Source organism: Sitophilus oryzae, unplaced genomic scaffold (assembly GCF_002938485.1).
Source record: "Sitophilus oryzae breed Bouriz unplaced genomic scaffold, Soryzae_2.0 scaffold_562_pilon_pilon, whole genome shotgun sequence".
Taxonomy (NCBI): domain Eukaryota; kingdom Metazoa; phylum Arthropoda; class Insecta; order Coleoptera; family Curculionidae; genus Sitophilus; species Sitophilus oryzae.
The window spans coordinates 2,320,291-2,336,627 of NW_022147154.1; positions in this window are offsets into that span (position 1 = coordinate 2,320,291).

Sequence of the window (16,337 nt, forward strand, 5' to 3'; positions counted from 1 at the left end):
CTATACCTGTGCTAAGTCACGGATGTATCTGTGTATACTGCTATCTCTTAAATATTCATTACTAAGCATCTGCTTATTTTATTAATTGAAATGCGTGACGGAACAAAACTACCATTAAGATGTCACTAAACATACTGACATCTGAGTTGATAGTTCAACATGCACAATTCCAGTTTCTGGCACACGTTACACTGCTTTTTGCGACCATTTAAATGCTAATTTTATTTATTTATATACAATGGTATACTTAAGAATAATTAATATAGTTCATATAAAACTTACTTATTTACTGAAATTTTAGAGATGCATTACTATTTGTGGCATTAAATAGAATTTTGTTGTTAGTCTCACGATCAATTAAATTAAAAATGTCCGGAATGGCGCAAAAAATGCGACAATGCTACGTCAAATGACTTTTGAATTGGCAAACTTACGTGACGAAGAAACCTAACCACTTCGTATTGGGTAGGAACGAAGAAGACAATTGATTCTCGTAGTGGTCTCATAGATATCAGAAGAAATAGATGGAATAAAAAAAGTGAGCCTCCAATTAGGAAATATATATGTATATATATAAATTCGGGTCAGAACCCTGTGCGATTTTCCCGTTGATCTTTGGTCAAATTTTTCTCACTCACCGATCTTCTTATTCCTTCCATCCATGTTTTCTTGGGACGTTCCCTCTTTTGTTTACCAAGTGGTATTCATTGAAATACTTGTTTTGGAATTCTTTCATTGTGCATTCTCTGAACGTGACCGTACCAATTAGGAAGTATACGTTCTGGAAATTTGGTACACTCCTTACAAAAAATTAATAATGAATCACCAATAGACGCTAAACGTAAAAAAATGTTCTGATACAGGAAAATATAAATAAATGTATTGCTCACACTCTCTCTCTCTCTCTCTCTCTGTAGATACTATTAATAATATATAGTGTGTCCAACGACAAAATCCTGAACGTGTATGTCATTCTAATTTCAAAGTAGTTAATTTTATTTTACAAAGAAAAAAGTTGATACAATTTAAACGCATAGCAGGATTAATACAGGGTGAGTTTCCTACGATGTTCTCTATGGGTATCTCGGAAACTACTGGAGATAGAGAGTCGGTTAAATGGGGAAAGAATTGCAGTTTTGTGGGGTCATATTTATGACCCCACAAAGGCGCATATTTATGCGCCTTTCAGATTTTTGAAAAAGTTCATGGCTTACTAGATATTTCGAAAAAAACAAATTTTGGCTATTTTAAAAATCGCGTTCCTAATTCCATTATAATCTATTTTAGACCAAAAGTTTTCAGATAAAAGTTGTAGATAATCACATCCCTAATGAGTTTGTGTTCCCCGATTTTTTCTAAAGCCTGTCATTTCTGACATATGACACAAACATATGTTTTATTAAATGGAAACCATAGTCGGCCATGACATCATAAAAAGCGCCTTTTTTAGCTTTTCGGCGATTCAAGTGTTTTTTTCGAAAAATTACTGAGTTATAGCCAATTCTTAACACGTTTAAACAATTTCACTTAGTAAGCCATGGAATCAAGATTAATCGTCGTGAAATGTAAAACTGGCACTTCCAAACTTGTAATTATGAATTTTTCAAATGAAGAAAAGCGTGTAAACTTTTCTTGCAATATGTTTCTAGGATACGTTGACCGGTGAATATTACTTACATTTTTTAGACAACGGTTTTCAAGAAAAGTTAGTTTTAAATATTCGCGCATTAATAGAGGGGTTCAAATTCCATTAAGACCCCACCCCTCACAATGAAAGAAATGTTGAAAATTATTTATATCATAATTATGTAGACTCAGGGATAGAAAGAGGTGGGCCAATTGCATAGGCCTCCTCGATCATCTGACCTATCCATTTTAGATATTTATGCGGTATGGTTAACAATAAGGTTTACAAAAAAACTTATGAATTAAGAGAGGCACACAAAGAGGCGTTACAAAAAAAGTTTAATTAAATCGACTGGTCGTTCTGTGATAATAGCTAGAAATTCAGTTTTAAGAAGATGCATTTATGTACTCAAAACAATGGCGGATTTTTTGAACATTTTCTAAAATAACGTAATGTGTATGTAGTGATATTATTTTTTTTAAGTTTTAGTTTGTGTTTGTAAATTGTAAAGAGCCGTTTAATAATATATTTTGTCTTTTTATAAGTTATAAATTATAACAAAATAAGAACACTATGCCGACTAAATGAAATTAGTCAAGAAAGATAAGAATTGGCTATAACCCAGTAATTGTTTGAAAAACCGGTCGACTTAGTTAAAGTTCTCTCATACCGCCTCTTATTAAAACATCTTGTAAACCTTGTTAACCATACTGCATAAAAAAAATTAAATGGATAGGTCAGGTGATCGAGGAGGCCCATGCAATTGGTCCACCTCTTCCTATCCCTGAGTTTGCATAATTATGATGCAAATAATTTCTTTCATTATTAAAGTTATATTGGAACCACCACGCGACTATCTAAATTTAACTTTTCTACATATCTTGAAAACCGTTCTCTAAAGAACGTAAGTAATGTTCAAACGTTGTAATGTTCATGTTAACGGTCAACGTATCCTCGGACATATGTATGACCAAAAAAAGTTAAACCAATAATCCACCATGCTTTTGTTCATTTGAAAAATTCATATTTACAGTTTTTGTTTATTTTAATTTATAAAGTTTGGAAGTAACAATTTCACATTTCATGACGATTGATCTTGTTTCCATAGCTAACTAAGTGAAATTGTTTAAAAATGTTAAGAATTGGCTATAACTCAGTAATTTTTCGAAAAAAACATATTATGGCTTCTATGGCTGAAAAGCTTAAAAAATGGCGCTTTTTATGAAGTCATGGCCAACTATGGTTTCCATTGAAAAAAACATATGTTTGTGTCATATGTCAAAAATGACAGGCTTTAGAAAAAATCGGGGCACACAGACTCATTAGGGATATGATTATCTACAACTTTTATCTGAAAACTTTTTGTCTAAAATAGATTATAATGGAATTAGGAACGATTTTTAAAATAGCCGAAATTTGTTTTTATCGAAATATCTAGTAAGCCATGAACTTTTTCAAAAATCTGAAAGGCGCATATTTATGACACCACAAAACTGCAATTCTTTCCCCATTTAACCGACTCTCTATCTCCAGTAGTTTCCGAGATACCCATAGTAGAAAACTCACCCTGTATATTTAAACTTTGGGTGATATACAATATATTGTAAAAAAAATTGTATAAAACTGAAAAAATCTAAGCGAGTTATTTTATTTAAAAAATACGGTTTGTGAATACAAAACAAACCAGGGTATATTTTAAACAAAACAACACATTAGTATCAAAAAAAAACTACTATTTCATACTTTCAAGCTTCCTGAAACTTCCTGGATTTATTATTTTATTTTTCAATATAACTTATGTACAAATAAAAGAGTTCTAATATTGCGTAGGATAAAATAAAACACAACATAAATAAAACAAGAATTTTATTAATAATAACACTTACTGAATTTTATACCTTAAATATTGACTAATTAACTTTAATTTTAATTTTTTGAAACCAGTACCTTTTGACATTATCTTCCTGTAGTACTAAAATCTAATATTTACCTATCGTATGATGTTATTTTACAGCTACTCCAGTTTTTAGTACCATATACGAGATGGTATACAAACTTTATTGATAGCAACTTTATTGGTGTATAAAACTCTCTGTCTAGGGCCAGTGTGGGCACCGAATATTAACTATAAACTGCGCTCTGGGTTTACAGTTAATTTTCCCTCGATTTTTCCTCCACTTAATTTTAAAAGAGACAAAATACATGTATTAACACGAATCAAAATGTATGCACAACACAGGTTATTTGACATAATTTGACACAAATTATAACCTATAATTTGGCACGACTTGGCAGAGCCCCAAAAATCTTAAGTTGAATTCATACGTATCTGCGTCCGTGCATCGTTCATCGTTCCGCCACTCCAGTAATATGGAAATATTATCTGTCATTTTTAATATAAACCAATGAAACTGGTTAAAAACAACCAGAGATGACTCATGACGGATTTATATATAAATCCGTCCATAGTTAACTTAATAAATACTAGAAACTCTTTTTAGTAAAATAATTTGATTGGTATGGACAACATCTGATGTTTTTCTGTCATTGTCTGTCAAAATCCCCCTTACCTGAGAAAAAAAAACAGAATATAGTTATCCCCTTGCTTATTTGATTTTTGAAAATCTCTCATACCTCAAAACATAGATCTTAGTAAAAAACAAAATGTTTCATATAGGGACACTTTAGAAATTGTTTGGTCTTACCTCATTACGTAACTGTCATTAGGCTGTAATTGACAATCTCAATTTTCACTTTACGTAATGATAGCCAGATCGTCAGTGGTACAATATTAAAAGCCTCTTGACACCATTGTCGCTCAACGTTGTCGCATTTCAGTTTATTTCCAGTTGTCTTGACCTGACCCACTTCGGTTTGCTTCGACCTATTTCGATTTTTAAAAGCGACTGAAAACTACTCGTGAGTAGGGCGTTGAGGGATTTTTTTTGGCGTTTTCTCTTTGCCTCGTTCAATTTTTGTTTTGTTTTGAGCTAGTTCCAATACGTGGCGGTATCTGTACCCGAGGCAAAGAACTTTTTTTCATAAATCTCAGTGGTATAAGTAAATCTAGACGTTTCTAAAATAGCTCTTGTTACGACGATAGTTCGTTAATTACATCTCATTTTATGTTGATATATAACCTCGTATATAACCTAACACGCGTTTATAATATATATAGGGTAGATATTTAAGAACAAAACTTTTCACTACTTTTTCAATCTGCAGCAATATAATTACAACATGTTTATTATTTAATTTTATTATAATAGAATTTGTATATAAAATTGTATATGTTATGTTTGATTACGCGGCCTTTTGATTAACAATAAAAAACAAACAACCAATCACGGCGCACGGCGCGTCTCGATCTATTTCAGGAAATGAGGGAAGTGGGAACTAATATTTATAATGCGGGCTTTTATATTTGAGTTTACTTCTGAAAGTATTTCCAGAAATGTTTTGCGAAATGGTTCACGAAATATTTCCAGAAGTATTTCGTAAAACATTTCGAGGATAGTGTAGAGTCTGTTTTACGTTTAGGTGCTAAAAAGCTAATTTTTTTTACTGACATAGATTTAACTATTTTAAAGAAGTTTTTCTTCAATATTTTATTGTTTTTGTTTTTGAAGACGCGACACCGGAAGAAATATACTCCCTCAGATATTATGCGTTTTTCTTAGTTCGGCAAATTTCTTTACGAGGAAAAAGCAACTAGGGACCTGGATATTATTTGTTTTTATAATACTGGGCAATCTAGTTCTATTAATATCTATGAATCCGGTCCAATCGTAGACTTTATATAGTATATACATCCAGAACGTTTTCTGTTCTCTTTCCTATAGCATCGGCGCTGCAAAAAGTTTAATGGACTTTGAAAGTTAATTTATCGCCGACAGAGTAATTACCAGAGCTCGGTTTTAATTTTTAATAACGGATTTTTTTCGCTTTTTGTACTTTTTTTTCGATCTAGTCGACTTCGTGTTTTTTAGTGCGTTTTATTTTATTGACAGTATATGACAAAATAAATTATACAAGTTCAGATAATAATTAGTATTTAAAATATCCTAATTTCCTGGTAACTTTAAGGTTTTTTACTAATTTGGTGGCCCTCCATGAACAGCAAGTTGCTTATTTATTGATAAACTAGTTGAAGCCTGGCGCATTCGCCACGACATGCGACATCAGGAAAAAAATACTTTTTATTTTTTTTTAATTAATTGAAAAACAAAAAATCCAGCGACGACAGTTTTTAGAAGAGCCAATTAGCTATCTTTTAGTAACAAAAGCAACTTTCTAGAGCAAGTCGTTACTTCGGTAGAGACGACACAGATAAACATTAGCATTTTATATACAATGTAGATGCTTATAGGCTTGGTGGTGCCACCATCGGAGAATATCGTTAACAACTAATATATATAAATACACGGGTTTAAACAGCGAGTATACGAAAAATTTATTATATAATTATTCTAAAAGTGTGTTATAATTTGTGAAAATAAAAATAAAAAATAAATATTTTGATATCTTCAGATGGTCTAACTTGTATCATAATTTATTATTCCAGCTAAAAAACTTTTTAGATGAGTTCAATTACGGTAGCGAGCATAGTTATAATCACCGGTTTTGCTAGTGGGCTCAAAATTGGGGCTATTTCGGCTACAACGAAATTTTTTAAAGGTACATAATATATAATTATAATTTTAGAGACATTTAATCACTAGTTGATTTAAAAAAGCATACCATTAATATTGCAAATTATATTCAGAAACATATTATCTCTTTAACGTTGTTCAAGCAAGTCCAAAATAGCCGTTAGTATTAGAGTTATTTTACTTTCAAAATTAAAAAAAAATATATATTTTTCAAATCTAACAAAAGTATTAATTTTTGCTACGTGATTGACAATATAAAAGAAAACGCCTAGGTATAAAAGTAAGCACTTTTACGCCTAAGCATAAAAGTAAGAAAATATATTATTAAACTGGCATAAAGTGTCAAATTCTACTAGCGTAACCATAGTTTTTCGACATATAATTACATACAAGGTATGATTTCAATCTTTTTATACTTTGGAACGCTTGATATTGTTTAAAACTTATTTGTGGCATTTGAAAAAAAATAGCATGTTCTATTCGAAATAAAAATAACTTTATGTGCCTCTTCCGAGGCCTCGTCATTTTTACTCCTAATAAAACAATATACTATGTCCTTCAATTTTGAGAACCACTGGATCTTTTCAGGGTTTTCTTTCTTGTAAGTTTAATTTTTGCCTATGTTACCTTATTATTAAGAAATTATGTTTTTAACTTAAAATTAAAACATTTTTCAAAAAATTTCAAATTTTGAAATTCATTTTTCTCGAAAAAAAACCTCATACTCCTCATAGATATTTCAGGGGCCGAAATATACTACCCGTAAAAATATTTGCACTTATTTAAGACTCTCCCTGACCTCGTCCCAGATTATGTTGCTAAATAACACCCTGTAGTTGCAGCGCGGCTTTTTGTTAAACGGCCCATACATTATCAAACAAATTGCGCAACGCAGGCTGTTGCGCAACGAGTTGCCAATGTATGAATAGCGGCCCATACATTATCAAACAAATTGCGCAACGCAGGCCGTTGCGCAACGAGTTGCCAATGTATGGTAGTGTTTGATGCGTTGTGCAATTGTTTGATGAGTTTCAAGAATGTTTGAATTCTTTTGTGCAACAGGACTGTTTGCGCAACGCGTTGTGTAGTGTATGTGCGCTTCGTTGTGCAATATTTTAGTTCTTTCATCCAAATTCTTTGTTTTCTTTTTCGTTTTTTGGTATCATCGATATCATCTAGGATATATACGATAATAATTGACGCAATGGCAATTGAGGACATGATTGTTTCTCAAACAATGCACAACTTTTAATAAACAGTTTGATCAAAATTTTACTAAGTGCATGGGTGAGGCAGTTGTGCAACGGAACGTTGCGCATCGCTTTCTTGCGCAACTTGTTTGATAGTGTATGGACCGCTGAATCAGTTGTGCAACGCAACGTTGCGCATCGCTTCGTTGCGCAATTTGTTTGATAATGTATGGGCCGCTTTATCCTATTTACGATATTTAAAGAAAAATAACAATTTTTTTGCTTTACTGACGCACCGCAACGGGTCACATCGAGCCTCGCTGCTGCTGGCCTATTCATTGTCTCGTGTCGTGAGAGCGCGTTTAAAAATGTCTTAACGTCGTGTGCTGAGTTTTTGAGAAAAAAACCCTTGAAAGATGAGAAAGCTTAAGGTGTACAGTCGTAAGTAGAAAATATAAATTCTTACCTTTCATTCAGCTTTAATATAAGTGATAATCTAATCACTTTTGTAAATAAATATCCGGCTGCAAGACTATTACGCTGATATTTTTAATCAAACCCTAATTTTACGTATACATATTTATGAATAGGGGAATACACTTTTAACAGGGTGCCAATCAAAAAGTTGCTGCAAATATATTTAATTAATAATAACCTTAATTGATTTTGGAGACATCATGCTCATAACATTTTTTGATTATTTATATGTCAAACTAAAGCTATTTTTATTCTATGCATGATGTTATATGGGTGCCTACGAAAAACTTTCCACAAATAGGGGTTCCCACGGTTTAAAATCGTTCTTTAATACGGGTCCGACAACAGTGCGTCGGGCATCTATAGATCCTATAATGAAAAACTTAAGAATTTAGTATTATTAGTATAGTGCCAACCTAAAGTATGCGTTAAGATGTATTTTAGGAAAATATTCTAACTTGTACAGGATAGCCCAAAAAGTGTGAGTGGATCTGGATGTTTTTTTTAAAATATGTTTCAATAAAACACCCTGTATATTATTGTATTTTTGGCTTCCTCTCTGATCACTTCACATAATCCTAAGATATTATTAAATATGTTTCGATAGTTTCAAAAATAATAAATAAATAAAAAAGAAGTGCTTTCAGTGATGTTTTCAGGATTTTTTAAAAAATATATTAAAAATACAAGAAATATGCTGAAATCAAAACTATACTATTACTATAGTTTGTCTGTACTTACTTTGCTATAAATAATCTTAAACCATACAGGGTGTTTAAAATTCTATGGCAAACTTTCTAAAATATAAATTCTTTTATTCTTTTTTTTTTATTTTAATACAACACCCTGTATATTATTTCTTTGTTAGATGGAGAATTAAAGGATTAACTTTTTTTCATATTTAGAGTATTTCAAAATCTGTATCTTGTGTGTGTATGAGATATGGCAAGTCTGCTTTGGAAAAATAAATTCTCCAAAAATTTTTGTCTCAAACACTATGCCGGACTATGCCATATAACGTTTTTCTACAAGAGATAAAAAATGTTATAATTACTAAAGGCATCATTTTACGAAAAGAAAATCTCTCGTCGGTGGAGATGGAACTTATTTATACTAAAATTTATATAGGGGTGGGGGGTAGTTTTCACCCTGGCACTCAGCAAAACATAGACATCCAAAATTTCATTCCAATCGGAAAACGGTTTTTAAAATATCTGAAAAAATGTGATTATTTTTTTAAAGTTTGATGCCTTCTAGCGGACAAACAAAGCACTTTTGTATAGAGGTAAATTGTGTCCAATGAACTTATTATGATTCCAAAAATACGTAGTAGTTTTATGTCCACGAAATATTAGGACACCCTGTATATTATTTGGATTTCAGAACATTTCTTGTATTTTTAATAATATTTTTCAAAGAACCCTGGTTTTATACACTATGTATACAGTGTATTATAATATTATAGTTTGTAGTTATTATTTTTATCATTATGTTTGGTGTTATATTTTTTTGTTCTGTTTGAGTTTTTCTATTGAGAAATAGTTTTTGTTAAATACTATAATCTCTCCAACGAATCACAAGTTACTATTAGATCCATCTATTGGACAGACCATCTCTATTTCAAATAATATAAAAATTCATGGTTAAGGTTTTATGACATCCATTTGTTAAATCATAAATAACAATTAGTTTAATTGTTATTAATCTATTTTTTGTACTACTCACTGTGTTTAGAACAAATATAAAAGTCAAAAATGGCTTTCAATATACATAACTAATTTTTTATATATGGATTAGTAGAAAATGTAGACAATTAGTTGGTGTAGAAAATCATTATTCTAGAATATGTAACATTTTCTACCTACCCAACCCTGGTTACTATCAATCCTTTCTATACCTCAATGTAGGTGTAAATAATAAAACGCACACGGTTTTAACTAAATGGATCGAAAAATCCAATCAAAGAAAAAATGAGAAAACAGATTTTAGCACGTACCTTTCACCTTCCAAGCTTTTTTTGCACCCCCTTACACCCTCCGACAACATCCACCACTTCCTCCACCAAAACACATTTCCGTAATTGAAAAGCAAAGCGGGAAATCTCAACGCCTCCCATCGTTTCTGTTCCCCCGCCCCTCTTGCCGGTTTCCACCCCTTAGTTAACCATCCCCCCTCGCTCCGCTCCCGCTTTCCATGGTGGTTCGGTCTCTCGTCGTTCGATTTTCCAGTCTTCTGGAAATTCCTCAGCGGGCATACGTGTGTCGTGATTAAATAGGAAAGCAATTAAGGTATAAACAGATGAAATTCCGTACCATTGGACCAGCTATATTTGATCTGTTGAAGAGGGGCGGGGGGGATTTTGAGGACTGAGGAGCGCGGGAATGTGAGAAAAATAGTTGTGGCAAGCCAAACAGGCATAGATTCGATTGGTACAATAATTGGTATATATATATATATATATATATATATATATATATATATATATATATATATATATATATATATATATATAGCTCAGCATTTAGCCGCGCAAATTCCAACATCAAGGCACGAAAACTAATATCAACAGACGAGCTAAATACTATGAAATCTGAAGCTAAAACAAGCCCTAACAGAAAATCTATAAACACAAGAACACCAAGACTTTCAGGAACTTTTAACCCTAGATTGCACTCATTAAACACCTACGCACCATCAGAAGAAGATATACAGCGAATAGAAGAACAGGAGAGTATATTGCTCATGTTTCAGGAAGCCAATCAAAACTATGAAGGGATACCGATGGGTACAAGGCCAAAAATACCAAGACTCAAAATGAATGCTGAATGTAAAACCACCATCACCTCAATTAATACTGCTCTAGAAAAATATTTTAATGAAGCGGACAGCCTTGAGAATCTCTGTCATAAAGTTTACTGCGCAGCTACACTAACCTGTAAAATTCTGAAGCAGGATAAATATAATTCGCCTGGAGGAGAACCCCAGAGCCCCCCATGGAAAAAACGGTTGGAAACAAAAATATCGAACTACCGAAAGGAAATAGGAATAATTCATAGTTATCTCAGTACCCAACAACCTAGCCGAAAACTTGTTAAGAAAATTAAAACGTGCGCGCGTAAACTTAAGGTGAAACCAGGGACCCTTTTACTGGAGCAAACATTGATACAAAGAGCGGAGACTCTAAAACAAAAAATAGCTGCTCTTGGAAAAAGACTGAAAAGATACCATAAAAGAACACTAAGATGTAAACAAAACACACTCTTCAACAATAATCAAAGACTGTTCTTCCGAAATCTTGAGGCCGAAATCACTGATGAACAACATGAACTCCCAAAAGAGACTGAGATGACAGAATTCTGGTCAGAAATTTGGGCTGAAAACATCCAACACGATCGGAAAGCACAGTGGATTAACATCGAAAAGGAGAATTCGGAAAAATACACGGAGATGCCCAACATCACAGTATCGAAAGACGACGTGCAAGCCACAGTAAAACGGATGAAAAACTGGACAGCGCCGGGAATGGACGGGATCCACAATTACTGGTGGAAGGCGTTATCAAATTCACACGAACCACTCGCACGCCTTATTCAAAATGCTATGAGAGACCCAAACAGCATACCCATATACTTCACGCAGGGGGAAACACATATGTTGCCTAAGAAAGGTGATTTAGCCAAGCCAAATAACTATAGGCCGATAACATGCCTTCCATCTGCATATAAAATTTTAACATCTATTTTATGCCATAAACTCAATTGTCATCTAAAACAAAATAATATTATGTCCTGGGAGCAAAATGGTTGCAAGCATAAAGGAAGAGGGTGTAAGGAACTGCTGATTATAGACAACATTGCCACCATGCAGGCAAGAAAACGTCAAAGAAACCTCTCTGTTGCCTGGATTGATTACCAGAAGGCATTTGACTCGGTTCCTCATTCCTGGCTGATGGAGATTTTGAAAATCTATAAAATTAATGAGCAAACCATCGACCTACTCCGGCACCTAATGGGTTCATGGCGCACCACACTATTAGTTAGAGGAAATACCAACTCTTACAAGACCAGAGAAATCCCCATCCAGAGAGGAATATTCCAGGGAGACAGCTTGAGTCCCTTGTGGTTTTGTCTCGCTATGAACCCGTTGAGTAACATGCTAAACCGAAGCGCATACGGATACAAGATTGACGACCGAACGAAGCTTACACATCTATTTTACATGGATGACCTCAAGTTGTATGCAAAAAGTCGAGAGCAGCTTGAGGGACAGCTTGAGCTGGTCAGAAGTTTCAGCCAGGGTATTTGTATGAGGTTTGGGCTCGATAAATGTGCGACTATCCATATAAAGAGGGGAAAGCTAACTGAAAGCGCAGACATCACGCTAGCGGACGGAAGCGAAATTCGAAATTTGGGAGCGGAGACTTCATACAAATATTTAGGCATACAACAAACCTACGAGCTGAAACAGAAAGACAATAAAGAGCAGGCCGAAAAGGAATTGGTACGAAGAACAAATAAAATATTAAAAACACAACTCGATGCCAAAAATAAGTTTACTGCATACAACATCTGGGCAGTACCGGTGCTAACATATACCGCCGGCATACTCACGTGGTCAAAAACGGATCTAGAAAGACTGGACCGGAAAATTAGATCTCTACTTACAAAGCATGGCATACTACACCCAAACTCGGCCATAGAAAGGTTGTACTTACCTAGGGATGAAGGGGGTCGAGGACTAATCAGTTTAGAGTCTGCTAGCCAGGAAGAAAGACAGAAATTACGAAAATATTTACTCACCAACAATGCACCTGTGTATAAAAGCATACGAGTCTTAGATAAAAACTATACATCACTCAACCTGGCTAGCGACCAAGAACCGGAAGCTGTAAATCTTGCTGGACAGATGAAACAGCGCTGGCAGAGTAAAGAACTGCATGGCAGATTTTACGCCTCCTTACACCAAGAAGATGTGGATTTCAAGGCCTCAAATACCTACCTAACAGCTGGATACCTCTTCCCAGGAACCGAAGGCGCAATACTATCCATTCAAGACCAAGTAGTAAAAACCCGAACATATGCACGGTATATATTAAAACAACAAGTTGAAAACACAAAATGTCGTTTGTGTAATATTAGTGAGGAGTCTGTACAGCACTTGTCTTCTGGATGCAGTAAAATAGCCGGGACCAGATACCTAGAAAGACATAATAACATGGGAAAAGTAGTGCACCAGTTGGTATGCCTGAATAAGGGCCTCCTTGACACATTTACCCCCCACCACATGTACGTTCCAAAAGCTGTATTAGAGAATAACACCACCAAGATATACTGGGACTTTACAGTAGAAACAGATATAGGAGTAGAACATAATAAACCCGATATGGTAATATGGAATAAACCTGAAAAAACCGCCATCATAATCGACTTCTCAGTACCGCAGGATTATAACGTGGCTAAAGCCTATGCAGATAAGATAAACAAGTACGCTGCACTTTCTCAGGAAATAAAAGCAATCTGGGAACTGCGGAAGGTGATTATAGTACCGTTAATAATAAGTGCCAATGGACTTGTGCACAAAATGACAAACCAACATATCAAAGAACTAAACCTCCCGAACAACACCATAATGTGGATGCAAAAAGCAGTTGTGCTTGGTACCGTCGGAATTATTCGAAGAATTGTCTCACCTTATTGACAATATTCGTCGTGCCCTTGGCTGGTTACAGCCCGGACATGGACTAGAACTAACACTAACAGTGTGAGAAAAAAAAAAAAAATATATATATATATATATATATATATATATATATATATATATATATATATATATATATATATATATATATATATATATATATATATATATATATATATATATATATATATATATATATATATATATATATATATATATATATATCTATATATATATATATATATATATATATATATAGGCAGAAAGTAGTCTCGACTGACTAGTGAGAAAGAAAATCTAGGGAAAGAAAATCTATAATATATATATATATATATATATATATATATATATATATATATATATATATATATATAAATTATATATATATTATATATACAATTTGAATTTTGAAAGGAAACTCAATAATATGTATATATTATGTATTTATTCAATATGTATGTACGAAGACGTCAAAATTACTTCATTATGCTTTAGAATATCAAACTAAAAAATGCATTTATTGGAATATACTCTAAGCTAAATAGTTTTATTATACCTTCTATACTATGCGAAAAACAGTCCAAAGCAGGCCAAGGTCGTGTTAACCTAACCAAACTTTTACTCGTCTCAGCTTATCTCTGGTTGTCTCGGCTGGTTTTTTGATCTATTTTCATTTCTTAAAAACGCTTCAAGACTATTCGTGAAAATGCGGGGAAGAGCGTGGGAGTTTTCCTTTCGGCGAGTTTTGGTTGTCTCCTGTTGTCTCGTTCAATTTCGTTTTGTCTCGAGCTACTTCTACGACGTGTCGGTTTCTATACCCAAGACAAAACACTTTTTTTTCATAAATTTTAGTGAAATAAGTAAACCTAGACGTTTCTAAAATATCAATTGTTACGATGATATTTTCTTAATTACATCTCGTTTTATGTTGATATATAGTCCCCAAAATTAATATTTCGTCGTTGTCATTTTAATACCTCCTATGTGACAATAAAGGCTAAATTCGGGTTTTTGCATATTAAGCTTGTTCTTTTATATATCTACCGTTTAAAAAATATCTCCCATGTGTAAGTGTTCACTATTACTCACAGTTCAGAAAATATTAATTCCTCCTATGTTCACATCTCAAATACTTGATTTATAATTTCTTCTATGTGACAACTTCACACATAGGAGTAATCAACGCACCACCGGTCGTCTCCCGCCAAATGTAGTAGCTGCACATAGGAGAAATTCCATTACTGTTTTGGTAAACGTTTCTGTTGTTTGTGCAGTGAAGTCTTAATGAATTTTTGTTTAGTTTTGTGATTGAGAGTTTGAATGTGTAACAGGTAAGTGAATAATAATTATAATATCATAATGTATTGCTTAAATACATTCGACTACATTCATTTTCCAGTATAACGGTTATCAAATGAAATTCGATAAACCTAACCTAAAATTCGTACTGCCGGTATTTACACGTTCCATGTAGGAACATAAATAACTAATTTTCATTATTTTCATCATGCATCACTACATTTTGAGTACCCTATCTATAGCACGAAATCCTTAGAATCAACATCGAATCTACTTGAACAATTCATTAAATTTTGAATTTTTTGTTTGCGATTTTGTTATTACTTTGCAATGTCTATTCAGAATTGCAGAAACTGATCAAACTTAAGAAAGAGAATGTAGTTTATGACGTCTATCTGTGTATTTATAAGTTATTGTCCCCGTCCGGAGCACGATAGTTGTGAAGAAAACAAAATTGTTAAGAATGATTTTGATTTTTCACAGAATATTTGACAATACATTATTTAGAAATATACATCACTTTTTCATTTTTTCAAGATGCCATCATCAGTTTTCAAGCCTATTTGCTTCCTTTTCATTATTGAGGGATATTTTTTGAGTCTACCTGAAATTAAATTACAATAAAGCATATTATTTCTGAAATATGAAAATTTAAGAAGGAAATTTATGTTGAATCAGATTAATTTTTTAAAACGAATACATAATAATTTTTCATTGATCAATTGAAATTTAAGTAGGAGATTATGCGATCCTGCATACATCCGTTTATTTTTCGTAGGCTAACACGATGTCCCGAGGTCGTAAAATATTGATGATGGTGAACCAAGATGGAGCCGATCCAGAACAGCCAACGTGTTCGGTACTATCTAGCAGCCAGACAAAAGAGATGTTAATCGACCCTGACGATGAACTCTTCCATGTTGTGAACAGTATTTTGGGGAACGATCGAAATGACATGGAGCTTAATATTGTCGAATCCCATGGCCAATCCATTATTGCTCAAACAGCATTAGCTAAAGACAAACCTGAAGATAAAAAAATCTATGACATTCTTGAGGTTCTTACGAATAACCTAACATCCGTTGAAGAAACTGATTTTTCCGAAAAGACAAATAAAGGAACCGTGTATCCCAATAATGAAAATGATGCTACATCAATTGACGTTGTCATGGAAGAAACGGTCAATGCAAATAATTCTGGTATCTGTGAGAGTGACACAAGCCACGCAAATGTTACTAATGCTCTTGAAATTGAAACAGACGGTGATGGAATAAACAAAAAAAATTCTCAGAAAGATACAAGAAAAAAACGAGTGAGTGGTTTGCCATATTCAGGTTACAAACGTTCCAAAGATAAGGTTTTGAACAACATTCCTAGGCCTGCACGAACTATAAA